Raw genomic sequence first — 12558 nt, forward strand, 5'->3', positions numbered from 1 at the left:
AGGATGGCAAACGATGATTGGTTTCTTCAACAACAAAATGACTAGAGTAAAGGGAACCATCATGCAAAATTTTGTACATCTTACAAGTCGCTAAGGCTCTTAAAATCAAAACTAAAAACGACCAATCCTATTTCAAATATCATTGAAGGATCTTTGGGGTTCCAAATCTTTACATAAAGATTGCTTTCATCTAAAGACGTTTGCACCATGAAACCAACATGCAAACAGATACATCTGTAATGCCGGACAATTTTGGAAAAGCGTTCAAATCCTAAAGACCGATTCCTAAAATTGGCTAAAAATCGAATAACAAAAACATTCCTCCTATAAATCACGATGTAAAAATGTCAAGCGTGCTGATGGCATGTTTATCATGAATTTCCCTTGTGACCTAAGTATACAAGAAGAAATGCATCAAACGATACGATAGAGAAACGTGTGTGTGTTATTGATCCTGGTGGTAGAACGTTTGCTACAGTATATGACCCTATTGACTGTTGTTTTTTCCAAGTTGGTATTAAAGAAGACAAGCAGTATGTGATTAGTAAACTCCACAATAAAATTGATCATGCGCATATGCATTTGACAAAAGCGCAAAACAAAAAGCAACAACAAGCAGCACGTGAACGAATTTGTATCACTGAAGAAAACACATTTGAAACTAAAAACGTTTGTAGAAGATATTCACCTTAAGCTTTCTTCACATCTTGTCAAAGAGTATCATGATGTTGCACTGGGTAAAATCAACGTCGCGCCAATGGTAAGAAAAAACATTTATCGAAACGAGCTAAAGGGATTTGCTAGATTGGCAACATTCAGATTTCGCCAAAGGCTAACTCACCGAACTACGAACACCGAATGGATATTTGAGGTTCGAAATGAAGCATACACTTCGATGACCTGTGGAGTGTGTGGAAAACTCAATAAAACTCTTGAAAAGAGTGAAACATTTTTATTGTGATAGTTGTAACTATAACACGCACAGAGAGCGTTAATGGTGCTAGAAATATTTTGCTCAAATCATTGAACATGTTTCCGTTTGAAAGAAACAACAATAACTCTGTAATAATTAGGTCGATCCATCCTAAGTTCGAAAGTTGATAGCTGGGCAATTTTCTGCCGAATGATATGGGTTATGACACTACTTAGTGATTGTGTGCCATAGGTGCAAAACTTTTTTCGATGGTAAACTTTTGCCGTAGATGCGAGGCCCTCAGCTGTGTTCATGTAAGCGGATCGACGATCGCTGCGAATGGTGTGGCGAAAATTCAGGGTTACGGCCAAACAGAGGAGTGAGGCTTTTGGCATCTGTGATCGAGCGGACTATGTGGGCTGATCTAGTGGACTATGTAAACTGTTGTACGTTGTTGTTGCGAAAGATTGAATGTTTGAAATATTGATTGTTGCAGAATAAAATCGTTTGAAACTACATATACATAGTTGTTTGTATTTGCTTTGATTAGAGTTGGATAATATAGTTTGAGAAAACATACGACACTGGGTTTATATCAATAACTAACGCAATAGCGAATCAAACATTCGTGCACACAATAGTACTTGTTTTCAACTCTGCGTTTGGTAGTTGCACGAATAAGTATATGTTACTACAAGAATAAGAACAAAACGAATTGAACGGTTCATGATATTTATTTACAACACGATCATACAAAACCTACTCATGTGTCTATTCAATAGTCTTGTCTCCTGGACCCACCATTCGCAAAAACTGGCAATTCGGTGAATGTTTATGGTGTTCCAAGAACGCATCGTCTGTAGATTTCCAATGATACAACACAATGCCACAACGAAAACATTTGCAACGGTCGTGTTGTCCCAAGTAGTACAACCCGCAAGAAGCAAGCTGGTATTTGTTTGGTTGTATTTGGGGAGACCAATGCTCAAACGTTTTCAGTCTGTCGATATAGTTGTTCATGAACATACTTGTTTCATTCGTGCAAAAAGCGTCGGTATCATCCATGATATGATATGATATTATATTACACATGCATTGGTTATTTCACAACATCTTTATACATTTTTTTGTCTCAAAAATACTCTTGGTCAACGTTACGAGTTTTGTTCTCTTGGCTTTTGAGCTCAACAAAATCCCATTAATGGTTTGAAGTCGTTTTGTGGGATCTTGGTGTGTCCAGCACAAATCATATTTCGGATTGATCAGAATAACCTCGATATCGACATAGTACACAATTTCCGTATCTGTCGCTTTCCAACATTGATCTCGCGTCGAAAAGGTAAACTTCACATCTGGATAGAGATCCATGATGTACATTTCGACAGCTTTGTTTCCACTTTTCGAGGTTTAAACGTAACATGTGTCGAAAAAAAACCTAAATCTTTGAGTTCGACGGCTAGCATTGTTTTGTGTGAAGTGTACTAAGTCAAATTACTGCTATATAACATTTTCTACAAAACAAACAAACACTGTGAACGTTTCAACAATTTTATTCAATACTTTGAACATGTACAATTGACAGGCACGCAGCGACAGGTCCAGCATCGGTTTAGTCTGTTAATTTGTCTCTGCGTCATTTTGCCCACGCTGATGTTGAAAGTCGGACGTTTCGCCACCGCAATTTCGGCATCCCAGTCCTCAGTTTTTGGAGTGACGGTTTCTGAAACAGAACAAGCAAAAGTTAGTTACAGCATTCAACGTTTACAATCAAACCTCCAACACTAACATATGAAATTCTTAACAACATACTTTTTATCTCAGACAGCCTAATCTCCATATCCCAGTCCTCAGTTTTTGGAACCCGGAATGTAGTTGCTGGCACAGACATGTTAGCGCTTTGAAGGTTAGATCAAGAATGATTTGATCTACCAGTCATGTAGCGCCTTTTATTTGCAGCGACTCTTTGACAACCACTAACCCAAAGCTGTTGTTACTTGTTTCAGTATACAGAATATTTAGGTTTTTGTTGGCCGTATTGTATTCACAAGAACGAAGTTGTACTTTGTTTGCACCAAACGCTCAATTTCATCACGAAGTGTTGTTGAGTCATCTTGTTGTGAGACCTTATCTATTTTATCACGAATATTTTTTGTGCGAAATGAGTCAAGTTGTTTGTTCCAAAATTCAGTGGTGCATTTGGGTACGAGTGTTTGACCATAACGTTTGATTAGACACGAAGCCAGTTTGTCATGCGTATGCTTTGAAAATGTAAGTACTCCAATCATACTCAACGCGTTTGTCAAGTAATAGCTTGTAGCTGCCATATCTTTGGTACATGTGTTTGAAAAATAAAGGTGACACTGATGAACCTCATTGCCGTAGATATCTTCGTAATCGGTCTGTTCACACAGCAGAAAATCAAACCCATTGCTTTTAGAATCACTAAACCTGAGCTTCACAAACTGTATGTATTCAGGTTTAGATATATGAATGACAACTTGTTCTAGGTCTGTTTGTGTGAAATCAACAGGCAAAACATGTTTTTCTTTGATAACAATGTAACACGATGAATCGAAACCAAAGTTTTGATTAATGTGTGTAGCTAGCAACTCGGGTTGGTTTGCTTTGATGAGTGTATTCAATTTGCTTTCGCCTTTCCTTTCGCTGCAACGAGCCATTTCTGTTATTCAAATTCAACAATTTAGGTTTATATCATGGAATTTGTAATACGACGACTTGTATAAATACTGCAACAAAAACTGAATGTGTCTCATTTACAATCTGACAACAGAAGCGACAACATGTCGGTCCAAACATTGTGCGAAAAATTCATTCGTGAGAAAAGAAATTTCAATGCGAATGGTCACCAAAAGAAGTACATGTTCAGCGTTACATGTCCTTTCACAGATGTCGAGGGACTGCGTTTTACGTCGATAACTAACAGTCCGTATGACTACTTGAACTACAAGCCAACGCTGGACCATGTGTTTTCTCGATGAACCGACACTAGCTCGCGTTTGAACGATATGTTGACTTGATGTTTTCTGTTGCCGATGAAAAGATTGATATGTGCTACTTCAAAATATTGAAAACATTAGTACCAGAACATTTCGCAACTCTAAACGAGCGCATAAAGAAGGGTAGATACATGCAGTCGAATCCCACGTTAAACTACAGACTGCCGATATGCATAATACCAGTGTTGGAGTTGCACGGAATCGAGGAGTTTAGCAAAGTCTATTCGGTGAAATCCACTTGCCTATCTTTGGAAAGGACACAGATACGATTGAAGCTGAACACCTACTTTCGAGCAGTCATGACATTACTCGATTGTTCGGAAAATGATATCGTGGAAATATTGGTGAAAAAAGGAGTGCTACCGAGTAAAAACTTTCAGCTTGTCAGTACACAGAAAGAGCTCACAATAGGTCTAAAAATTGTGAGAAGCTGTGGTGAAATATACGAAGCGTTGCAAACTGGCATCGAAATGAGAGAGATGAATGCTAACGTATACTCACTGCAACCAAAATATGGATATCCAAATACAAATTTGTGTCAGGCGTTAGAGGTTTTGTTTGTGATGCATCCTTTGTACATAAAGCATTGGAAGAGTCTTCAAATTGAAACGGAGCTGATTGATGGGGGAAAGGGAAGACTAACCAATGCTATTCCTAATCGTAAACGCAAATTTGCTGAACATTCAAAGGATCAGTCCAGTCTCCCCAAAAAGATGCTTTGCAAAACACAAGAACAAACATGGAATGACTTGCCTTGTTCTGATAAGAAGGCGTGTTCGGAGCAAAACGAGATAATCAGTATGCCGGTCGATTTGGCAGTCGTGAAAGAAGAAATCGTGGAAACGTTCACCCCAGAACAAGAGGTACAAGAAAACCCGATGCCCGTAAGCGATATGTTGCCCGAAGAAGACCCATGTAAAGTTTACTTCATCAATCAGTGTCAAAACGAAGAACACGAAGATATGCTCTCTCAAGCGGTTAGAACATGCATTCCCAACATTCACATCCCACCGAACTTTGTCGCATTTTGTGTGTCGAAGGAATTGCTGACAAACGGCCTCGTTTTGTACATTCCTGCAGATTTTGTGTTGTAGTCTGTTGTGTGCAAATTTTTTGTTATATAGCTATTACATGTGTTTTGTTAGATGAATGAAATAAAAACCAGCTATGTTGCGCTTCATACTATTTGTCTTGTTTGTGTCTCTATGTAGCTGTAACGATAACTGCTTCAAAAAATCGCCAGAGCGCGATCTGGGTATATACAATGGTGAATTCTCGATCGTTTCCTATGATGATGCGCTAGAAAAGTTACGCAAAATTGTATATATTCCTGAGAGAACGTACACAACGCAATATGATATTCTCGAGGCCATACGAAAAGTCATTAATAAAATTTTGGGCGTGAAAGACAATTATTTGACCATTGATAATCACAGGGACAGGTTTTGTTTCCAAATCAAAGGCAAACTCTTTTTGATTTTGACCGCGAATATAGGTAGGATGCTAGCTACTGATTCTCTATCGCGGTTCTTGGTACCAGACAATACATCTAATCATGTTGCAGACATCGAAAAACGCAGTACCGATAATGAGCTCGTCACATCGACAGTTTCAAACGAAATTGACACACACACAAACAGCGAAATGGAAAACACAACGCTTGCTTATATCCCCAAACAATGGTTTGACAACCACAAAGGTTAACAAAAAAAGCACGCAAGCAACACTGAGAGTTGCACACGAAAATACCACTAAAACATTAAGTAAAAAACATAACACATCAGTTGTCAATGCCCTTAGCGATGGTTCAACAACCACAAAGGTTGAAGAAAATAGCGATCTTGGCACATCGATAGTTGCAAACAAAACTAGCACACAACAAAACTACAGTGAAAACCATAACATAACGAGTGGTAATATCACTAACAATGGCTCAACAACCACAAAGGCAAACGAAAATAGCGAAACAGGATCTGTCCTTGTTATAATCGAAGTTGTGTTTTGCATTCTAGCCGTGTTTGCAATCGTTCTTGGACTTATAGGATTTGTTTATAACGTTATAAAAAACACAAGGGACTAAAATAAATATAAAACACACTTATACAAACGGATTTTGTCATTCTTGATGTTCTAAGCCAAGCATGCGGTCGTTTATCGTTTTGTGTTTGTTCATTGTTGTCCGCGCAAACACAACAGTTCAAAGCGTTTCTTCAACAACCACATCGAAAGTTGCAAACAAAACTAGCACACAACAAAACTACAGTGAAATCCATAACATAACGAGTGGTAATATCACCAACAATGGCTCAACAACCACAAAGGCAAACGAAAATAGCGAAAAAGGATGTGTCGTTGTTATAAGCAAAGTTGTGTTTTGCATTCTAGCTGTGTTTGCAATCGTTCTTGGACTAATAGGATGTATGTCGTACGTAATAAAAAGATCATAGGAACTAAAATAAATATAAAACACACTTATACAAACGGATTTTGTCATTCTTGATGTTCTAAGCCAAGCATGCGGTCGTTTATTATTTTGTGTTTTTTTCATTGTTGTCCGCGCAGGCACAACAGTTCAAAGCGTTTCTTCTTACGGTTTACAAAACTGTTATTGCAATGTGTGTGATCCGACTAAAAGTATTGGTAAAATATATGATGGATCTTGCTACTTTATCAGTATTGAGCAACAGTTCAAAGTTGGAAACCAGTTTTCAACGCACGTCAATGTACGTAAAACTGTAAACCGTACCGACTATAATGCATACGATGTGGTCATTTTTGGACAAAAAAACATTCATCTAAAAACGGTTTTCACTCAAGTAAGCAACGAATTTATTTTGAACAACATTCAAGGTTCTATCAAGATAGCGCTGTTCAACAACAAAGATAGGCCTGCTCAATGCGTTCATTTGTTCAAACGAAAATATTTGGGCATTTCATGCGAAACGGCTAACGTAGCGCTGTTAAAAGCGGATCGAGGAGAGTTTGTGACTGTGTCACCTTTCAATCCGCGTGCGTACAAGACATGTTCATTTGACGAAAACGCAGCAGCGTCGATCACATCTCCTAAAACTTGTTTCGTGGTGAATGAAGATGGCCAGTGCTTACCAGCAGTGCTGCAAACAGAAGAAGAGTTTCAAAACGCTTTTGACTATCTGATTAACAGAACGCACGACCCGAAGGTGAATGCAATATCTCAAAATTTGATGTTCAAAATTGACAGTCTGAACGAAACGCTCGAATTAAACGATTACGCGATAGTCTATTCGCGAGTGTCATATGATGAGAACAATACGTGCTTGTATATCGACGTGAATGAAAAATCTATTTCGTATGAAGATTGTACAACAAAACGAACTCTGTGTCAGATTAGAATTCCTGGTATGGGACTGGATTCACCGAGTGACGATGATTCCAAAATAAACAGCTTTTGGGTCTTATTTATTGCACTAACATTTGTGGTTGTTTCTTTGGTTATAGTTATAGTTATTGCGTATGTGTTGCAAGGATTTCAATCTAGACGTTTACAAACTACTACAACAGTTCAAATAACAAGCGCCTAACTCGAGTATAAAACCATTCACGCAAAGTCAGTAGTTGTCATAACGTAAAAAAATGTTCAGCTGTGAGTTTGTGGCTGCGATGGTAGCAAATTACTTGGAATGCAAGCAGTTTGAGGACTCAAATGACACTCTTTGTGACATCGTCGAATGTGTGATTTTGCTTGTAAATAGCACTGTTACGATGCATGTTCTTACAAAAGATGAACTGACCATAGCTTGTTTTGATGAAGACTATTTCGCCGAATTGCTTGAACAAAAGCTGAACAATGGTTTGAGCTGGGATGTGTTTGTGACAGCATTTGTTTTGTTTGCGGCCGTCGTACGTGAAATATCGAATTACAACGCTGAAGGCTTCTACCACCTGAATAAACTACAGAACGTGTTCCGTAAATATAGACTTACTGACTGGGTTGCAAATCAACCTGGTAAATGGACATCGTTTATACAGTATTGTAAGCGAGTTTGTTGAATAAAAAGTAGAAAACAGAAAAATACGTTTTTGGTTGTTTTATTCAGTATCGCATTCACATTCAACTTCACTTTTTATAGATAACGATATGTTTAAAATCAAATTTTCGAATAATTCATACTCATCGATAATGTCTTTGAGACCAATCATATCGATGATTTCTTTGCACATATCAGAACCATTGGTTTTAAGCAAACTGTGTTTCTTATCAACCACACCATCGCGGTCAAAAATGTTGAAATATAGTTTTGTATCGTCTGGTCTGTCCATAACAAGCATCAAGTCGTCCTCGTCGTCATCTTCACCTAATCTAACATACACAGTCAAATGAACTGTTAGTCCAAAGCATGTGATTTTGACCTGATAATCGAATTCGGGTGTAGGTTCATAGTCCGGAGAAAACAATGCATATGGTTCAAATGTTTCAGATTCATACATGCGAAACAATTTCACCCTAGGCTCCTCTGTGGATTTAACGCTCATATGCTTTGATATAATCTCCCACAACTTGTTTGCAGCAGATTGAGATTGGATTTTCCATTTTCTTTTCTGAATACGTTTCTGCTCTGGTGTTTTCGAACGAGCATTGAAGCATATGCTTTGATAGTTTTCCATGTTCTGAAATGTGACCAATGTGGCAACGTTAACAGACAAAGTGAAATGGTTTGTTATACAGATCGTTACAAAATTTGCATATAAAAGCTCTGCACAAAAAGTAAGCTTCATTTCATTTGTTGATGTTTGCGACTATATTTCTTGGCATTTTGCTTATTCGATTCATCATCGAAGAACGAAACCCCGATTTTTGGGATCGCAAAACGACTAAACTTGACAACAACAAGAAGCCATGATCGGTGTTACAATGCTTGCGATAATCTGTATTCAAGACTTACGATGGTGGTTTTCTGTTAGAAAAATACGAAAAGAATGCATACAGGTTATGAAAGAACTTCGTGAACGCTTTCAAGCAAATAGTTGCTGTGATTGCAAAGACTGCAAAAAACGTATGGCTCAACTTCACCTGGAAAAAGAGCAAGCAGTGAAAGACTCGCGTACTTGTATAGTTTGCTGCAATGAAGAGAAAACCTTTGCCGTAACACCATGCATGCACCTTTTCTGCGTACACTGTTGCTGGCACATGCATATATACGGGAACAAATGCGCTGTTTGTAGATCTGAAATATTTGATTGGAAGCGGATTCATTGGACTGATTAGTGTTATGACTTTTATTGCATGCTTGTGTGTGTATTTGTTTGAATAGTATCGTCAAATAAAATGTTGAAATGAATTTCATGTTTTAGTTGTTAGTTGGTAGATAATATGCAAGTATATTAACATTATGGTTTTTATCTTGCTGCGTGAAGAAAACAAACACGAAAACAAACACGCAAGTTTACTGTTTTTACTCTTTATTTTCGACATACAACAAACAACATTTATACATACAATATTTAGTTCATAACATTTTCTTCTCTGCGCTTTCGGCTCAGACTACGACTGAACACTTTTGTAAAGCTTCTCTTTCTAGTTCTTGACCGCTTTTCATCGTTTTCGCTAGGTTCGTTGACAGACATTGGTTTTTGGTTTTCCTTAGACTCGTTTTCTCTTCTGAGCAATTCGTTATCATACGCGGTTTTGTTGTGAAATGTAAGAAGTTGTGGAATGCGTTTAAGAAACATCACCACTTCTGTCATGCCTAGGTGCTCAGCGAGTTCGATCATGTTTACCAGACTAGAGATTGACTGCCAATCCGAGTAATCTAGCGTGAGACCGTTACATTGGTACTCAGACAGGTTCATGAGAATTTCAAACACGTTCATCAATTCTTGAACACTGTACTTCGGCTGAATCTTGACATGATTTGTCTTAACGTTAGTGAACATTTTCACAATTGCTGCTGGGTATGATCTTTGTTCTTTACCCACATAAAATACAACCCTGTCTTTGCTTTGTTTAAGCGACTGAATGAGCTTTGAAGAGATTTCAATACCAATATCGTACTTCAGTTTAGTGAACAAGCGATTAGTGGCTTCGGTGTCAGTGACCCGTTTAATATCTTTAACGTTTATGGTTGACATGGTTGACATGGTTGTGTGTGGTTTGAGTGTTTCTATAGAAAAACTAACCTTAAATAGATTTTTATCGCAGTTTTCCAAACCGTAATTTGTGATTGTATAGACAGTTGAACATCCACAAAAAGTCATGTTTTTTCTTGAGCTGGGAATCACATCCTATAGTGTTAATCATAACAAGAAAAACATAAACGCCTAAAAGCGAGTAAGGACAGAGTGAAGTGTTTCTCGAAGTTTTGTATGTATCGTAAATAAACTTTATGTATGTGGAATTGTTAACCGTACTTTCGTCAAACAGAGAGAAAAAATTGTAAGCTTTCAGTCGGTTGTATCCACACATTGGATAACCAAACACTGAGTCAAAATGACTTGTTATTTCGCTAGTTGTCAATTTCGTGAACAGCGACATGCGTTCATCGTCTTTGAACTCATTGAGAACCATCGTGACACACGTTTGAATTCCGCACCCGAGTTTCGAGTTAATATCTACTAGCTTGATTTCGAATGTGCGTATTTGCTCTTCGTATTCTGTTATGTACTGCAAAATGCATAGCGAACATTCGTTGTGATGTCTCGAGTACATGGGTGAAAACAAGTAGGTGTTTTGAGCTAACTGTTCGTCTTCGTCAATAATCAAATCCTCATCGATATCCATTGATAAAGAAACACATGTGTACAGTTCAATGGTACAATTTATTAACATATATACGAAAATATGACAAATACAAGTCAACATAATCATACAATATTGCAACAACGTAGTCATTGGTCATCATCGCTCAATTCTAGATCACTGAGTATTGTTTTTTCCTTTTTCGGTTTCTTAACAGTTTTTTTTTCACCAGATTTTCGCATTCTCTTAACAGCCAGAGCGTTCATAATTTCCTCTTCATCATCGTTCAGCGTATCTGACATTTCTGCATCGGAGATGTCGATATCGGCATAGTTGCGTTTTTCCTCAACCTTGGAAGATTTGATTCGCTCTATCAAAGAAAACATGGTTTCGTCTTCCCCAGAACCGAGTATTTTGTTGAGCACATCAATTGGAACTCGATCGAAAACCTTGGAGCTCACAGTCTTCAAAACATCGTCTTGCAGGTTTTTTGTTTTCTTGATGCCCTTTATCAGATGCTGCGTTCTTACTTTGAGGCGTCTGTACTGCGCTAGTTTGGTATCAATCTGTTGTAATTTCTTAGAAAGGTCTTCTAACTTCGAACTATAGTTAGGCGACACGAAGACACCTGGCTCGACTTCAGAAACCCAATTCCTTTTCACGCCGTGTTGCAGGACAGCATTTGCAAACTCATTTATTCGTTCACGGTTGTTCAGCATTTGTTGTGCCATCGTTGAAAGTTATTGCGAGTGTGCTTATTTCGTTAAACGCATCAATATATATACGTGTGAAAAAATAATGCACGCCTTACTTGTTCATCATTGGCTTGAATAATCGAATGTAGTACGCCTCTTTGGCTTTACGCACGTGCTTGTCTCGCTCTGTCTCCAAAACGAATACAGTGTACCGTTCCTTAACATCGCACAAGTGTTTCCCACATTCTATCAAATGGTCAGTAGCTCGACACAAATGCTGCTCTGTTCGAATATGAGAGTTGTGTGTATGAATGCGTTTTCTCAGATTAATGGTCTCTCCAATGTACTCACCGCAGCAAGTGTTGCACTTCAGTACGTATATAACATCTGTTGATTTACAAGTTAAGTTCTCTCCATCTTCAACAATGTATACAAAACCACAATTGAACTGAAAACTATTTCCACTCTTTATTTGAGAACATAGAGTGCAGCGCTCACCGTTACATGGTTTAACTTTGTAGTCCATCAACAACTCAAAATAGTGAAATTATGACTGAAAATGTGTTTATGCGTTTTTTGTTACAAAAACATGAAGATCGGCTGGTACCGTGAAATTGATTCCTTGTTCCTGCATAGCACAAGTAATGTCAAAACACGAACAGTTTTGCGAATTTAGCTGACTGATATATAGAGTTTTACTAACTTTTGTGAAACAAAACTCGATTGTCAAGTCGAATATGAACACGTTTTCGTCTCCAATATCGTCTAGTATGGTTTCAAAAATGCTTTCGAGCAGTTCTTGTTCATTGATCAAAACGCTGATGCATTTAAAAACGTGGATGGAAAATTCTTGAGTGTTACCAATGCTCTCGCGTTCAATGGTATACATGTTGTCATACGAAGTCATTGTGAGTTATGACAATAGCGGATACAAACGCTTTGATATATGTTAACTCTTTACAACTGTTTCGTTATGCCGAGCTATGCTGTGTAGTACAATTATGAAGCAAATAGCAGCTATCACAAGCACAATGAATCCACCAACGCTAACAGCGACAGTTTCCCACAACGTTAGTTTTTTAAGTCCCGGTTTGTCATTCGATGCACTTTTACCAAACAATACCTCGCAAATTGTGAGTCCTTTTTTGCATTTTTCGAATGAAATTGTCTTTGATCGCATGTCGACATACGTGCATTCTTGTCCACTGTTCGTCCTTT

The 12558-nt window shown here is 38.0% G+C and overlaps 1 long non-coding RNA gene across 1 annotated transcript; it reads right to left on the reverse strand.

Annotated features, from left to right (window-relative positions):
• Positions 1-2447: 2447 nt before the first annotated feature.
• Positions 2448-11747, reverse strand: LOC127854979 (uncharacterized). Its single transcript, XR_008037281.1, has 2 exons — positions 11457-11747; positions 2448-2633 (listed from the first exon to the last, which is right to left on the reverse strand). It is a non-coding gene; the product is annotated as an uncharacterized LOC127854979 (long non-coding RNA).
• Positions 11748-12558: the final 811 nt, after the last annotated feature.

The sequence above is a fragment of the Dreissena polymorpha genome, chromosome 13 (genome assembly GCF_020536995.1).
Source record: "Dreissena polymorpha isolate Duluth1 chromosome 13, UMN_Dpol_1.0, whole genome shotgun sequence".
NCBI lineage: Eukaryota > Metazoa > Mollusca > Bivalvia > Myida > Dreissenidae > Dreissena > Dreissena polymorpha.